General features: G+C 43.5%; 1 pseudogene; it reads right to left on the bottom strand.

The window, feature by feature from the left end:
- Positions 1-1553: 1553 nt before the first annotated feature.
- Positions 1554-10308, bottom strand: LOC124484460 (annotated as a pseudogene).
- Positions 10309-11675: the final 1367 nt, after the last annotated feature.

Raw genomic sequence — 11675 nt, 5'->3', positions numbered from 1 at the left:
AGCTGAACCTGGAAAGAGGTGCTGTTCCGACCGTATGCTCATTGCAACTGCAAGCTGTAAGAACAGTATGATTTTGTCGCTAACAGTTATTAGCAATGTTAACGTCTCCTGTATCTAGCATAGGTAGAATGCTAAATACGTTTCTAAACACATCAAATGACTCTAGCTAGACTAGCTGTAGTCGGCATTAGAAGGGAAGCTTCCGAAAAAATAGCCAGAAAATGAATGGCAGTCTGGCCTATTGCTAACACCTGTCTAGATTATCAATTTGAAAGAACTGGAGAAAGGCAGGTGCTAGATGCAGGATACGTTAGCATTGCTAATAACTGTTACCGACAACATCATACTACAGTTTGAGGTTGTGATGAACGTAAGGTCGGAAGGCACCTCTTTTCAGCAACAGCTTCATAGCAAATCCTGCTTTACATTGTCCCAGGTTTTCAGAACCGTCCTTGGTGAAATGGTTCGTGTAAATGTGTCGAGGGTCAAACTGCACAGGGATCTTTTACGCTACAGTATAGACAAACATCAGCCATGCCCGTCTAGTCAATGTTAGCTAGACTCTAGCACATCTACTTTTTATTAACGCTGATTTGCAAGGAATACAATAACAGCTAGGTTAGGTAGCGAAAACACCTAGACTGTATGCATGTAAACTAGTTTAGCTTGCTAACGCAAGAGCATAGGTAGAATGTGTGATGATTTAGCCTCTTTTATTGGCAATGGGGCTAACGTTGTTTCATGTTCCTGACTGTGTTTCATCCAAATAAATAACCTGTGTTATGTAAATCTATAATTCACGATGCATGTTTGTCCAGATCTTTGTCAGGTTTATTTTTCAGCAAGATATCTAGAGCTAGCTAGTTTGGTTGCTAAGCTGTAGCCTAACGTTCTACCCACCTAAATCAATCCAGTTTGCTTCGACAACAGAAGTGGAAACAAGTAACGTTATCATTTCAAATGATATGTAGTCAATCTGTTGAAGACAGTGTCGTGTAGACACAATATATTTATTTGCGCGTTTTTGTTTCACGTCTCCACCTTCGGTTTTTCAGTGAGTGCTGATGTTGGCCGTGTTGCATTTTTGCTCCCCAGCTTCACTCGTTGAAAACCAACCAATCACCGCGCAGCTTATCTAAATATTAATGAGCATACCATAAAAGAAGAAAAGCTAGTGTTTTTTCCCGGGAACATTTCAGAGGATCTATCAGGGGCATAGAACAGCACCCGGGCCATTTTCAACCCAACCAATGTTACATACCCTATTCGGAGACCTTAAGGAACTTGTGAAATACCCCAAAAATCCAGTCAATCGCCCCTTTAAATCCAGTTTAGTTCAATTCCATATCAAATCTTTTATTGAGCTGCAAACAAAGTTTTTGCTCTGCTTTGGATCAAAATATCAGCATGCGGTTTCATCCATGTACAAATCATATTCACTTTTGTAATGTATTGTCTCACTGAAAACCTTAATCCAACGTTACTGATGAGGTCAGGCAGGAACCAACAGGAGCATATTCTGACACAACCAACATGCTATTACCATCCTAATCACATCTAAACCCAGAGCAGGTACCAGATGCTGATGCAGGATGAGGTGCCTGTCTGCTGTCTAAAGGGCCACACTGTTCTCCATCTGCTCAGGATCCAGGTATGTGTATAGTTAGGGAACCTCCAGACCGAAGTTCCTGGTCTTGACAGATTCACTGAAGGTCTTCAGCTCTGCTTGGAATCCCTTTATCAGCCTGCAGGGGGCGTCCTCACTGAAGTGCTCATGTGGGTATTCACCAAGAGGGACCTGGCCAGGACGTGAAGAATATGTCAGATATGGATAATCATCTGTCTCACAAGACAGATAACCCTAACCCAAGACCGGTGTCAGTTCACCTGACAGGGACTGGTGGAGTCTATGTTAAACTTACAAAGTCACTGGACTGTTTGCTGAGTAGCCATAGAGTGGCCATGCCATGCACCGTGGTGTTGACGTCTGGCAAAGTCTGCAGCATGGTGCTCTCAGAACTCTGCCCCTTAGTGGTGGGAGGAGGCAGTTGCAGGGAGATCGGGGCGTTGAGCGGCCAACCGCCATAGTCGAACTTCAAAGAGGGGAAACAACTCATTTTTATTACCAGGTTGATGTTAAATCACTACAGAGGAAAAACTGACTGATAGTGACAGTTTGGAATTGCTTTCAATCTTCAGTTCAAACTTCACTTACAGTTTACATAGAATCCTACCTGTCCACTGTTGACAGCAGAGTGCTGGGCGGAGCCTGTAAAGATCACCATGGTGACAAACTTGACAAGTTCCCCCAAAGTCTCAAAATATTGAGGGATTCCTGGAAAGGGAAGAGGCATAGGAAGAAAGGCAAAGAACGCTTTCATTGAATGTTATAGAGCCTGAAAGAGACATACACATTTTTTAACCACAAAAATATAAATACAAAAGAATTATAACAGGCAGAAAAATCTATGTGACAAAGAGAACTAGAGAGCATACAATTTCTGGGGAAATTGTGAGGGTGTGCTTGCGCCTTGCGGCTGCCCCAGCTGTCCATAGTCTCCTGGTGTTTAAATATTTCAAAAAGCATTTAAGTGTATGACTGCAGTTCTGACCATTAGGTTACCTTGATAATTATTGTGTAAAAATTACATGTATCACTCAGATGAAGGAGTGGTGTTACTAGTTGGTTGGAAGAGAAGGAGGCCCAATATAGCTCATGAAGATGCAGCGCTATAGGAAACTTTACAAAGTAAATTGTAATCAGATATAAACAACTTGTTGGTTGCCCAACAAGAGTAGGATACAGCATCTGCTTCTTCAACTCCTTAGCACCTGTTGCACCTGGTTATGAGGTTATAGGCTATGGGACGTCTAATATTGCATTTGTCTAATTATGTGTAGGACCGTGTTTCTCAAGTGGTAGGACATATTGATTCATAAAAGCATCTGAATGTATCAACATCAATATATTAATGTTTTCTGTTATTTTAAAGCAAGCTCAGAGACGTATGAATGTAGAGTTGCTCGCTATATAGAGTAGCCTACCGGACACCGTGAGCTGAGCTTGCAATGGAGCCTACTTGACGCAGCTTTTTATGACACACTTCAAAGATGGTATCATTTAACTCTGTAAGACCCCATGGTTGTAAAATTACAACGGCACTTTTAATGGTCTAATTGCTCTTTTACATTTTGGGTGGCTCTTAAAAGAGCCGTTGTTGTGTGTGCTGTAGCTAGCACAGGAGTTGTCGGAGACCGTCTTGGATGTTTCCCAAGAACACATTGTTTCCAACGTGATCGAGGTGGACACCGTCGGGTCGGTACATCCACACGAAACCGTGTTGTATTTGGGGCTGCTGAATGCTCCCCATCCCACGGTCGGCCAGGAAGCCAGACACCGCTGCGTTGACTCGACGTCTTGCCCTGTCGATACCAGAAGCGCTGGCGCTCCTCTGATACCTCCAGACGCAGCGTTCCAGGATATCCAAAAACACCAGCAGAGTGCTTGGGAACATCTCCATGATGGCCCCCAGGTCTCGCTTCATCCGCCTCGTCAGGTCTAGCCCGGTCACTTGGCTGAGGTCGTTTCCCCCGACGTGGAGCACCATTATGTCCGGGCTGGGAAGCATGCCACGCTTCTCACGGAGCTTAGGCACGAGGTCTGCCCACCTCATGCCCCTCACCCCTACCCATTCAATATGGCACTCCAGTGCAAGGTCGGGGTAAAGTCCGACCTCCTCCGCGTGCCGCACAAGCCAGTAGACAAACGAGCTGCCAACAATCCAGACGTGGGGACGACTTCGGTTTTCCATGGTGTGATATGATCCAACCATGGGTGTAGATTTAGGGGGGGACGCTAGGTACTTGTCCCCACCAACATTTGAAAATGACAAAATTGTCCCCACCAATATTTTAGCGAATTGTGCTGCTATTTGGATCGATTCTGACGGCCAGGACGCGACAGTACAGGAAACGCCATAATTTGATTTTCATAAAACCCGAAAGGGAAGGGTTATCTGACACGCGACTTGCACGGGAAGAAGCACATGCTACTTTGCTTGCTTGCACTGGCAGTCGCAGACAAGCTAGCGGGTGTGTCGGCGACAACGGTACAGCTAACTTACCAGGGCTGTCTGCCAACAATACATACATCAAAGGCCAGAATAACAACATTTTCATATTCCCTTTGCCCTTTAGCATGTCCATGTTTGCCCCTTTTTGTGCTTTGTAGATCAGATATGCCTCCACCCAAGAAGAAGAAAGTGGACATACGAAGATTTTTCAAAAAGCTGTGTAAGTTAGGCTAAATAACTAGGTGATATTATATGTTACCCAGGATATTGTTACAGCTAAACCTAGCCAACCATTTTGTATGCAGGAAAGACAGCATGAAAACACTCCAGATGTAGAGCAGGCTGAGGAAACAGCATCAGGGTTTCAGGTGAGGTTTATGATAATAAAACATTTTGTTGTTCAGCATCACAGTCTCATCATCACAGTCTCTTTTTTTGGAGAGTGCATTTTTTAGATTATACAGTTATACTAGCTCTTTACGGATAGTTTACAGAATGGCATCTCGATTTGCGCTCCGGGGGGTGGGGGGGGGGGGGGGGGGGGGGGGGGGGTTGATGGGTAAAAAAACCGTGACGTTACATTAGCATAGCCAGCGCGTTCATGTGTTCTGGGGGAGTGGCTTTGTAGGGAAGTGGTGAGATATTTTGGTTTGAATCCTTCAAACTCTTGCCAAAATTCACAAAACCTAGGTTGCATCTTGCCTAGGTTCACAAAACGTGCCAACCCTGCCTTTAACTATGGTGCTCTGAACTGTGTTACCTGAGCTGGCCCTGGACAGGAATCCATGCTTGAAGATATCCTTGATCCAGTTCTGCAGCTCAGAGTCTTTCTGGACATCCCAGTCTGACTTGTAGTGATGACCGATCACTCCCTGGACAAACCTACTCACAAGCACAAAACACGTAAAGCCAAGGTCTGAATGCACCTCTCATCTGCTGTTTGTAAATGTTAACAGTTGTTCCTGTGGATCAAATCCTACAGCCACATACACACCTGTGGATCACATCCCACAGTCTGAGCCCGTCATCTCTGTAGTAGAAGTTGGGGATGGATTCCATATGTCGTGCAGCGATGTCCTCCGGCAGACAGAGGGAGCTGTAGGTCAGAGAGGACACCGCTCTCCGCAGGATGGTGAACATTCCCTCTCCACCCGACGCTGAATACTAGACCGAAAATTCGAAGAAATTGATTGTTTTCTACAGATTTAACCTTTTTTTCCACATAATTGGAATATGTCTAAGTTTGTTGCATTGTGTATAGTAACAGTACAATGTTCTTGCCTGAGTGAAAACTCCGAATTTTGATATCAGCAGAGTTCTGGCAAGGGCGTTGATTTGAAGGGTGTAGCGGGTATGGGGAATGAGTAGAACAAATCATTTAATAAATATTAAAACTAGTGGAGATTAATTGTGTTCACATTTTGCCTTTTGGTATAGCAAACAATGTCTTACAAACCAACCTGATATTGGTAGTAAAGTTTCATGTAACAATTATCACATTATGGAGGACATTTCCTCCAACCTGCTGACCTTGTAGAGGGGGTGCACCATGGGAAGGTTGCGCAGCAAGGCCACAGCAAACACCTCGCTGAGGAGGTGGGTACGCAGCAGGTGGGCGTTCAACTCGTGCTCATTAAAGTGAGCGCTCCTCACGAAGATCTTGGCCAACAGCCAGTCGTACTCTGAGTCAGTGGGGAAGAAGATGGGGTTGTCCTCTCCCGGCTTCTGCTTCAACTGTGGAGAGGAGAGACAAGAGGTCAGGCACAAACTGGAGAGGAGAGACAAGAGGTCAGGCACAAACTGTGGAGAGGAGACACAAGAGGTCAGGCACAAACTGTGGAGAGGAGAGACAAGATGTCAGGCACAAACTGTGGAGAGGAGAGACTACAGGTCAGGCACAAAGAAAAAGTCTTTTTTTTTCCATAGGAAGATATATACTCACATAGACAGTCAGTAAAGAAAACATAGTTCCCAACATGATGGGACTATCTCAATTGTTTCATCTGACGCCTTGGACTTCAGGTATTATCAGATTACCTGGATGGCGATGGGTATCAGTTTGTCGTCTGGAGTCTTCTGGAGCAGAACAAGAGGAGCCGTAAGGTACTGCTGTTTCCCGTTGATCACGTTAGCGGTCACTCCATCCAACTGTTTGTAGTCCACCAGGTAGATGTTCCCCTTCTGTTGGAGAGGGGGGAAAACTTGCTGAATGAATGGAATCTCAACAACATCTTAGAGGGACTTGGTTGGAGTTTCTCGTCTAAAGGATATGTTGTGTTACATAACATAGGAAGTACAGTACCTTGATTTCGTCAGTTAGGCTACTTGCTCCATGCAGGGAGGCCCTGATCATGTTGTCGGTGACGTGGAAATTCTTTGGTAGCTTGAGGCACTTTTCGATGATCGTGGGGTTGACTCCGTTCAGGAACTGGTAGCCAAATAAAGTGTCGTCTTTCCAGTGTTTCTGGACGTAGTCTGATGGGTACAGAACATGACATTGAAAGAATATTTAATTAAACTAAACAACGTTAGATTATTGAAATGGCTGTGGTAAAACAGGTTGGGTCTGGATGGATGAAAAGTATCCATTTGAATACATTTGATTTTGCGGCGATACAGTTAGACTATACACTGGTGCCTCTATGATTCCAAAACATTGTTTGTTGAATTGCAAGTTGTTAGAACCGATGCATAGCCACGGTTACCAACAACAGGAGAACATTTGAAAGTAAGTATTTAGTCAAACTGAACCAGCTCGTCTTGCTTACATGTTGTGAAAATCAAGCAGACGTCTTTCATTAATTAAATAGAAAGAAAGATAGTTTTTCCCCTTTATTTAATGATAGGACAGTTGGAGAGAGACAGAAAAGCAGGGAGAGAGAGAGAGAGAGAGAGAGAGAGAGCGAGAGAGAGAGAGAAGAGGGAAAACATGCAGAAAATGACCTCAGGTCGGATTGAAACCAGGAATTAGTCTCTTACCCAGTAAGCTAACAGTGTCACAGTCTCACCTGATATGGGTGTGTGATGACCACTGAAAGCTTTGCGGATGTCATCGATGCTCTTCCAGGGTTCCTCCAGGTTTCTCAGACCCTTGAAGTACAGCTCAGCCTGGCTGAATTGTTGCAACAACACAGATAGTAGGTCCATATTTTACAACATAAATCAATTCATCTTCAGTGAAGTAAAAATTTAACCCAAGTAGCTGAAGAAGCGGGAAATTCTGTTCTTTATTCTGGTACAGTAAATATTCTAGTGTTGTAGATTGAGACAAAACACAAATCACACAAACACAAACACACAGTGAAACTTACTCTGTAACAGCTGTTAAGAGGAACTGTGTTTCCTTGGTGAAGGAGAATCGGACCTCGAAGGGCAGAGACAGGGGGCACTTAGATTTCATGCTGTGAGGTAAACCACCTGCATGCTCATCCCATCTGAAGAACAGCACAGAATGAAACGTTATGACATGCTATGACATCAGTCATGTTCAATTCATGTCTGTATGTATGCAGAGTGAATGACCCCTCATGGCCAACCTTTAAACTCTGAACCTTGACCCTGATAACCTCACCTGTAGTCCATGACCCCTGACCCCTATGACCTCACATGTAGTCCTGGGCTCTATCCTGGAGCTCCTTCTCCCTATGGGACTTGGCCAGGCGATGGATTTTGTCCTCAATGTCGTCCTCAACCGCTCTTTTAGCTGTGCAAAGAAGAAAATATTTGAGTTAACCTCCAGTTCCTCCAGTCATGTCTGTAATGCGTGTGGTGTGTTGTGTGTGACTGTGTGTAACCATCTAACCTTTGCCCTCTCTGAATTCATGGACCTTGTTAGCTGGGATCCACCTGTAGCAGGGGAAATGTGCCGTGTGATTCTCTGGGGTCACCACTGTGACTTTGGCACAGAACCAGTCGTCAGGAAGTTTCCCAGTCTTCAGTTCCAGAAACACCAGCTCACCCAGGGAGGTTGGCATATCAATATCTAATGAATTGGCGGGAAAAACAGAGAAAGTGAAAAGGAATGTGCAGGTCAAATAAGTTTTGTTTTTAAGGAATGACAACTTTGAAACGAATGGGACAACTTTCAAACAAAGAATGACTTCACATACTGGAAAAGATTAGTTAGTTAGTTAGTTTATCTGTCAGATACACTGGTATCCATATGCATTCACAGAACAAGGTCATTGTTAACTGCAAGTAGACTACAATAATAAACAGAAGAAAAAAGCAGACATTAAGTTCTCATATTTAATTAATAATGTAATTATATTTTAATTATACGAAGGTTGATAATATTATAGGTCAAAATAAGACATGAGTCATCACCTATAACCTACACAACTGTTGTACTCCTGTTAGCACAGTTACACTCACAAACACACACACACAATTTAATCCCTAATCACACAAAACCAGGTGAGGTCACAATCCTAATTTTAAAATCCAGTTTAGTTGAGTTTTATCATTGAGAAAAAACTACCCAACACAAGTAAAATTATGAAAGTGCGACTTTAATCCAGGTTGGACCCGTTCTTTACCTTTTGTCCTCGAAAAAATCCTAAGAAAGAATTGGCCGACAGCCAACCGCTCTTTCCCTTGGTCCCCACCAGCTTGATGTAAATCCAGTTGGATGTGCCAGCTAACCTCAAATCACCCGTATGCACAGTCACCCTGTAAGACGCCTTGGTCGTTCTGTAAAAAATAAAGTAGTAAAAAAATATTAATTTATTCAAAATATCATTGATACAGGTTAATTTAATTTGTGGAATATTCCAATCACCCGTACCCATTGTTGATCTGAAGATGTTCAGTTCGTTTGGCTCCCGTCAAACACCTGTAGTAGATGGGATGATGTTCAGTTGGGGTGGCTCCAGTGAAACACATATTTACTGCCCTCTAGTCCCTGACCCCTATGACCTCAACTGTAGTCCCTGACCCATGACTTCTATGACCTCACCTGTAGTCCCTGACCCCTGACCCCTATGACATTAGGTGCGTTCGACATGTACTGCGGCTGCATGAAACGACCTGCGAGAGTAGCCTCTTGCAGTCGGGGAGGAGTTGAAAACGGCGCTGTGAAGTCGGACATTTCAGCTTCTCGTGGTTTGCTGCGTTGATGTCAGTCACGGCCGATCAAGCGCTGTTTGCTTACTTTACTTTATTTATAATTTAACTTGGTCTTTCCGTTAGTGAAGTGGCTGACTAAAACCTTTTCTTCAACACATTTTTAATTCAATTAAGCTTTTTTAAGCGTTGGCGAAACTGAAGGTGTCCGAATATTCCAAAACACGCGTCAAAGTTGTCGTATGTGAGTCTGGCCAATCATGAAATAGCTGTGTTGTCACTTGAACCCGTGCAGTTGCTCTTAAGAAAATGCACTCGGCTACACAGCCGGCAGTTCTCGAATCGATCTCACGGTACTTTGATGGCGACGTCACAGTGACGTGTCCTCGGCGCCGTCTCAAGTCGGACAAAAAGTCTAACCAGAATGCACTTTTTCAAGTCAGCCGCCTGCAGCCGGCTGCAGCGCCGCATTAAGTCGGGTCATGTCGAACGCACCTATTAACTGTAGTCCCTGACCCCTGACCTCTATGACCTCTATGACCTCACCTGTAGTCCCTGACCCCTGACCCCTATGACCTCACCTGTAGTCCCTGACCCCTGACCCCTATGACCTCACCTGTAGTCCTGGGCTCTTTCCTTGAGCTTCTCCTCCCTATAGGACTTGACCAGAGGATCAACGTCATCAAACTCTTTTTTAGCTGTACAAAGAACAAAAAATATATTTTTCCTTTATATTCTTATACATTTATTTATTATCATACATATTCTTATCTCCGGTTCCTCCAGTCATGTTTATAATGGCCGGGTTTCCCAGATTCGTTAAGAAGCTCTTAGCGTTAAGAGCTTCTTAGGAGCCTTCTAAGAACGCTCTAGAATGCTCTTAGAACGCTCCTAAGAAGCTCTTAGCGTTAAGAATCTGGGAAACCCGGCCAATGTGTGTTTAGAGTGTGTGTGTGTGTGTTTAGAGTGTGTGTGTGTGTGTTTAGAGTGTGTGTGTGTGTGTTTAGAGTGTGTGTGTAGCGAGCTGACCTTTTTCCTCTCTGAAGTAGTGGACCTTGTCGTCTGAGAGCCAGGGGAAATGTGCCGTGTCCTCCTCTGGGGTCACCACTGTGACTTTGGCACAGAACCAGTCGTCAGGAACAACCAGAGCTGGCTTGTCCAGTTCCACCATCACCAGCTCACCCAGGGAGGTGGAGCATTCAATAGTGAATGTACAAGACTGAGGAGTGAGAGAGAGAGAGAGAGAGAGAGAGAGAGAGAGAGAGAGAGAGAGAGAGAGAGAGAGAGAGAGAGAGACAAAAAGAGAAAGTGGGCGAGAGGGGGGAGGGGGGAATGAGAAAATGTTTGCCTCAAGGCAGTTAAAATGTTTGGTTTTTATATATATTTGGGACAACTTTAACAGGTACAATTCTCCAGGTCGGACCCTTGCCCTTGTAATATTAGTATTTTTTTGTATGTTTATATTGTAAATTACGGCAACTTATATTTTATTTTATTGTATATTTTATTTTAATTCTTATTCCACTTAGTATTGCTAGTTTATGTACCCCTAGTATAGTTAGACCACATATTTAAACTTAAGATTCCTATATAATCAATGTATGCACCTTCCTGCCAAAGCAAATTCCTTGTCTGTCCAAACTTTCATGGCGAATCAATCCCAAATCTGATTCTGATTGCCTTACCTTTTCTGTTTGGAGTCCTTCACTCGGAATCAACTTCAGACGACTCTCTCCCTTCATCCCCACCAGCTTGATGTAGACATGGTCCGATGTTCCAGAATCCAGCAGCTTGCCACTAAACACGGTCACCGAGTACGAAAACATAGTCTTTCTGGAAAACAATTGTTAGCATTAATGTTTCATTTTTATTTGAATTGTGATTGATGCAAGTTAATCTCCTTGAAATTAACAATGCCTAATGGATGGAACGAACTGTCGAAAATGTCAGTAAGTTTTTTAATTAACAGGCTGGATACAACTCATTTGACCATTTCCATGAATCTGACATATGATTCTAATAATCTGCTAATGACGTTAAATAAATAAAAAAGTGTTGTCTTCCTCTAAGAAATATTAAAGATAGTCTGTTTTTATTTTGAAATAAGTATTGGAATATTCCAATGACCTGTACCTGTTGTCGATGTGAAGATATTCAGTTGGGTTGGCTCCTGTGAAACACCTGTTGTAGATGTGAAGATGTTCAGTTGGGTTGGATACTGTGAAACACCTATTTCACTACAGCCCCTTTTATATGTGTGCAAAGATGGCACCTCCAGATTCCATGGAAATATTAATAGATAGTGTTAAAGTGAACTTGATTGTGTAAAGTGTAAAGGTTAGGACACAAGTTATGACTCAAGAATGGAGTGAGAGAGAGAGAGAAACAGAGAAAGTAGAGAGAGAGAGAGAGAGAGAGAGAGAGAGAGAGAGAGAGAGAGAGAGAGAGAGAGAGAGAGAGAGAGAGAGAGAATGTGAAAGAAAGTAAAGAGCGAGAGAGTGATTGAGTAAAGAGCAGGGCTCTCAAGTTTGATAAGTC

This window comes from Hypomesus transpacificus, chromosome 22, assembly GCF_021917145.1.
Source record: "Hypomesus transpacificus isolate Combined female chromosome 22, fHypTra1, whole genome shotgun sequence".
Classification (NCBI taxonomy): Eukaryota; Metazoa; Chordata; class Actinopteri; order Osmeriformes; family Osmeridae; genus Hypomesus; species Hypomesus transpacificus.
This window is presented reverse-complemented; position numbering and strand designations above follow the sequence as displayed.